We start from the raw sequence: 6,010 nt of genomic DNA on the forward strand, positions 1-6,010 counted from the left end.
TGAGGTGTTTGTTAGATGTTGAAAGTGACCTAAGTGAGCACTAGAGGTGATCATGATGAGGTGTTTGTTAGATGAACCTAAGCGAGCACTAGAGGTGATCATGATGAGGTGTTTGTTAGATGAACCTAAGTGAGCACTAGATGTGATCATGATGAGGTGTTTGTTAGATGAACCTAAGCGAGCACTAGAGGTGATCATGATGAGGTGTTTGTTAGATGAACCTAAGCGAGCACTAGATGTGATCAGGATGAGGTGTTTGTTAGATGAACCTAAGCGAGCACTAGATGTGATCAGGATGAGGTGTTTGTTAGATGAACCTAAGCGAGCACTAGAGGTGATCATGATGAGGTGTTTGTTAGATGAACCTAAGCGAGCACTAGATGTGATCAGGATGAGGTGTTTGTTAGATGAACCTAAGCGAGCACTAGATGTGATCATGATGAGGTGTTTGTTAGATGAACCTAAGCGAGCACTAGATGTGATCATGATGAGGTGTTTGTTAGATGAACCTAAGCGAGCACTAGATGTGATCAGGATGAGGTGTTTGTTAGATGAACCTAAGCGAGCACTAGATGTGATCATGATGAGGTGTTTGTTAGATGAACCTAAGCGAGCACTAGATGTGATCATGATGAGGTGTTTGCTAGATGAACCTAATCGAGCACTAGAGGTGATCAGGATGAGGTGTTTGTTAGATGAACCTAAGTGAGCACTAGATGTGATCAGGATGAGGTGTTTGTTAGATGTTGAAAGTGACCTAAGTGAGCACTAGATGTGATCAGGATGAGGTGTTTGTTAGATGAACCTAAGCGAGCACTAGAGGTGATCAGGATGAGGTGTTCGCTAGAAGTTGAAAGTGACCTAAGTGATCAGGATGAGGTGTTTGTTAGGTGTTGAAAGTGACCTAAGCGGGCACTAGAGGTGATCAGGATGAGGTGTTTGTTAGATGTTGAAAGTGACCTAAGTGAGCACTAGATGTCATCAGGATGAGGTGTTTGTTAGATGTTGAAAGTGACCTAAGTGAGCACTAGATGTGATCAGGATGAGGTGTTTGTTAGATGAACCTAAGTGAGCACTAGAGGTGATCAGGATGAGGTGTTTGTTAGATGTTGAAAGTGACCTAAGTGAGCACTAGATGTGATCAGGATGAGGTGTTTGTTAGATGTTGAAAGTGACCTAAGCGGGCACTAGAGGTGATCAGGATGAGGTGTTTGTTAGATGTTGAAAGTGACCTAAGTGAGCACTAGATGTGATCAGGATGAGGTGTTTGTTAAATGTTGAAAGTGACCTAAGTGAGCACTAGAGGTGATCAGGATGAGGTGTTTGTTAGATGTTGAAAGTGACCTAAGTGAGCACTAGATGTGATCAGGATGAGGTGTTTGTTAGATGAACCTAAGTGAGCACTAGATGTGATCAGGATGAGGTGTTTGTTAGATGAACCTAAGTGAGCACTAGATGTGATCAGGATGAGGTGTTTGTTAGATGAACCTAAGTGAGCACTAGAGGTGATCAGGATGAGGTGTTTGTTAGATGTTGAAAGTGACCTAAGTGAGCACTAGAGGTGATCAGGATGAGGTGTTTGTTAGATGAACCTAAGCGAGCACTAGATGTGATCAGGATGAGGTGTTTGTTAGATGTTGAAAGTGACCTAAGTGAGCACTAGAGGTGATCAGGATGAGGTGTTTGTTAGATGAACCTAAGCGAGCACTAGATGTGATCAGGATGAGGTGTTTGTTGGATGTTGAAAGTGACCTAAGTGAGCACTAGATGTGATCAGGATGAGGTGTTTGTTAGGTGTTGAAAGTGACCTAAGTGAGCACTAGAGGTGATCAGGATGAGGTGTTTGTTAGATGAACCTAAGTGAGCACTAGAGGTGATCAGGATGAGGTGTTTGTTAGATGTTGAAAGTGACCTAAGCGAGCACTAGATGTGATCAGGATGAGGTGTTTGTTAGATGTTGAAAGTGACCTAAGTGAGCACTAGATGTGATCAGGATGAGGTGTTTGTTAGATGAACCTAAGCGAGCACTAGATGTGATCAGGATGAGGTGTTTGTTAGATGTTGAAAGTGACCTAAGTGAGCACTAGATGTGATCAGGATGAGGTGTTTGTTAAATGTTGAAAGTGACCTAAGTGAGCACTAGATGTGATCAGGATGAGGTGTTTGTTAGATGTTGAAAGTGACTTAAGTGAGCACCAGATGTGATCAGGATAAGGTGTTTGTTAGATGTTGAAAGTGACCTAAGTGAGCACTAGAGGTGATCAGGATAAGGTGTTTGTTAGATGTTGAAAGTGACCTAAGTGAGCACTAGATGTGATCAGGCTGAGGTGTTTGTTGGATGTTGAAAGTGACCTAAGTGAGCACTAGAGGTGATCAGGATAAGGTGTTTGTTAGATGTTGAAAGTGACCTAAGTGAGCACTAGATGTGATCAGGATGAGGTGTTTGTTAGGTGTTGAAAGTGACCTAAGCGGGCACTAGAGGTGATCAGGATGAGGTGTTTGTTAGATGTTGAAAGTGACCTAAGTGAGCACTAGATGTGATCAGGATGAGGTGTTTGTTAGGTGTTGAAAGTGACCTAAGCGGGCACTAGATGTGATCAGGATGAGGTGTTTGTTAGGTGTTGAAAGTGACCTAAGCGGGCACTAGAGGTGATCAGGATGAGGTGTTTGTTAGATGTTGAAAGTGACCTAAGTGAGCACTAGATTTCATCAGGATGAGGTGTTTGTTAGATGAACCTAAGTGAGCACTAGAGGTGATCAGGATGAGGTGTTTGTTAGATGTTGAAAGTGACCTAAGCGAGCACTAGAGGTGATCAGGATGAGGTGTTTGTTAGATGTTGAAAGTGACCTAAGCGAGCACTAGAGGTGATCAGGATGAGGTGTTTGTTAGGTGTTGAAAGTGACCTAAGTGAGCACTAGAGGTGATTATGATGAGGTGTTTGTTAGATGTTGAAAGTGACCTAAGTGAGCACTAGATGTGATCAGGATGAGGTGTTTGTTAGATGAACCTAAGTGAGCACTAGAGGTGATCAGGATGAGGTGTTTGTTAGATGAACCTAAGTGAGCACTAGAGGTGATCAGGATGAGGTGTTTGTTAGATGTTGAAAGTGACCTAAGCGAGCACTAGATGTGATCAGGATGAGGTGTTTGTTAGATGTTGAAAGTGACCTAAGTGAGCACTAGATGTGATCAGGATGAGGTGTTTGTTAGATGAACCTAAGCGAGCACTAGATGTGATCAGGATGAGGTGTTTGTTAGATGTTGAAAGTGACCTAAGTGAGCACTAGATGTGATCAGGATGAGGTGTTTGTTAAATGTTGAAAGTGACCTAAGTGAGCACTAGATGTGATCAGGATGAGGTGTTTGTTAGATGTTGAAAGTGACTTAAGTGAGCACCAGATGTGATCAGGATAAGGTGTTTGTTAGATGTTGAAAGTGACCTAAGTGAGCACTAGAGGTGATCAGGATAAGGTGTTTGTTAGATGTTGAAAGTGACCTAAGTGAGCACTAGATGTGATCAGGCTGAGGTGTTTGTTGGATGTTGAAAGTGACCTAAGTGAGCACTAGAGGTGATCAGGATAAGGTGTTTGTTAGATGTTGAAAGTGACCTAAGTGAGCACTAGATGTGATCAGGATGAGGTGTTTGTTAGGTGTTGAAAGTGACCTAAGCGGGCACTAGAGGTGATCAGGATGAGGTGTTTGTTAGATGTTGAAAGTGACCTAAGTGAGCACTAGATGTGATCAGGATGAGGTGTTTGTTAGGTGTTGAAAGTGACCTAAGCGGGCACTAGATGTGATCAGGATGAGGTGTTTGTTAGGTGTTGAAAGTGACCTAAGCGGGCACTAGAGGTGATCAGGATGAGGTGTTTGTTAGATGTTGAAAGTGACCTAAGTGAGCACTAGATTTCATCAGGATGAGGTGTTTGTTAGATGAACCTAAGTGAGCACTAGAGGTGATCAGGATGAGGTGTTTGTTAGATGTTGAAAGTGACCTAAGCGAGCACTAGAGGTGATCAGGATGAGGTGTTTGTTAGATGTTGAAAGTGACCTAAGCGAGCACTAGAGGTGATCAGGATGAGGTGTTTGTTAGGTGTTGAAAGTGACCTAAGTGAGCACTAGAGGTGATTATGATGAGGTGTTTGTTAGATGTTGAAAGTGACCTAAGTGAGCACTAGATGTGATCAGGATGAGGTGTTTGTTAGATGAACCTAAGTGAGCACTAGAGGTGATCAGGATGAGGTGTTTGTTAGATGAACCTAAGTGAGCACTAGAGGTGATCAGGATGAGGTGTTTGTTAGATGTTGAAAGTGACCTAAGCGAGCACTAGATGTGATCAGGATGAGGTGTTTGTTAGATGTTGAAAGTGACCTAAGTGAGCACTAGATGTGATCAGGATGAGGTGTTTGTTAGATGAACCTAAGCGAGCACTAGATGTGATCAGGATGAGGTGTTTGTTAGATGTTGAAAGTGACCTAAGTGAGCACTAGATGTGATCAGGATGAGGTGTTTGTTAAATGTTGAAAGTGACCTAAGTGAGCACTAGATGTGATCAGGATGAGGTGTTTGTTAGATGTTGAAAGTGACTTAAGTGAGCACCAGATGTGATCAGGATAAGGTGTTTGTTAGATGTTGAAAGTGACCTAAGTGAGCACTAGAGGTGATCAGGATGAGGTGTTTGTTAGATGTTGAAAGTGACCTAAGTGAGCACTAGATGTGATCAGGATGAGGTGTTTGTTAGATGAACCTAAGCGAGCACTAGATGTGATCAGGATGAGGTGTTTGCTAGATGAACCTAAGCGAGCACTAGATGTGATCAGGATGAGGTGTTTGTTAGATGTTGAAAGTGACCTAAGTGAGCACTAGATGTGATCAGGATGAGGTGTTTGTTAGATGTTGAAAGTGACCTAAGTGAGCACTAGATGTGATCAGGATGAGGTGTTTGTTAGGTGTTGAAAGTGACCTAAGTGAGCACTAGATGTGATCAGGATGAGGTGTTTGTTAGATGTTGAAAGTGACCTAAGTGAGCACTAGATGTGATCAGGATGAGGTGTTTGTTAGGTGTTGAAAGTGACCTAAGTGAGCACTAGATGTGATCAGGATGAGGTGTTTGTTAGATGTTGAAAGTGACCTAAGTGAGCACTAGAGGTGATCATGATGAGGTGTTTGTTAGATGAACCTAAGCGAGCACTAGATGTGATCATGATGAGGTGTTTGTTAGATGAACCTAAGCGAGCACTAGATGTGATCATGATGAGGTGTTTGTTAGATGAACCTAAGTGAGCACTAGATGTGATCAGGATGAGGTGTTTGTTAGATGAACCTAAGCGAGCACTAGATGTGATCATGATGAGGTGTTTGTTAGATGAACCTAAGCGAGCACTAGAGGTGATCATGATGAGGTGTTTGTTAGATGAACCTAAGTGAGCACTAGATGTGATCATGATGAGGTGTTTGTTAGATGAACCTAAGCGAGCACTAGATGTGATCATGATGAGGTGTTTGTTAGATGAACCTAAGCGAGCACTAAATGTGATCAGGATGAGGTGTTTGTTAGATGTTGAAAGTGACCTAAGTGAGCACTAGAGGTGATCATGATGAGGTGTTTGTTAGATGAACCTAAGCGAGCACTAGAGGTGATCATGATGAGGTGTTTGTTAGATGAACCTAAGTGAGCACTAGATGTGATCATGATGAGGTGTTTGTTAGATGAACCTAAGCGAGCACTAGAGGTGATCATGATGAGGTGTTTGTTAGATGAACCTAAGCGAGCACTAGATGTGATCAGGATGAGGTGTTTGTTAGATGAACCTAAGCGAGCACTAGATGTGATCAGGATGAGGTGTTTGTTAGATGAACCTAAGCGAGCACTAGAGGTGATCATGATGAGGTGTTTGTTAGATGAACCTAAGCGAGCACTAGATGTGATCAGGATGAGGTGTTTGTTAGATGAACCTAAGCGAGCACTAGATGTGATCATGATGAGGTGTTTGTTAGATGAACCTAAGCGAGC

Source organism: Nerophis lumbriciformis, linkage group LG13 (assembly GCF_033978685.3).
Source record: "Nerophis lumbriciformis linkage group LG13, RoL_Nlum_v2.1, whole genome shotgun sequence".
Lineage (NCBI taxonomy): Eukaryota > Metazoa > Chordata > Actinopteri > Syngnathiformes > Syngnathidae > Nerophis > Nerophis lumbriciformis.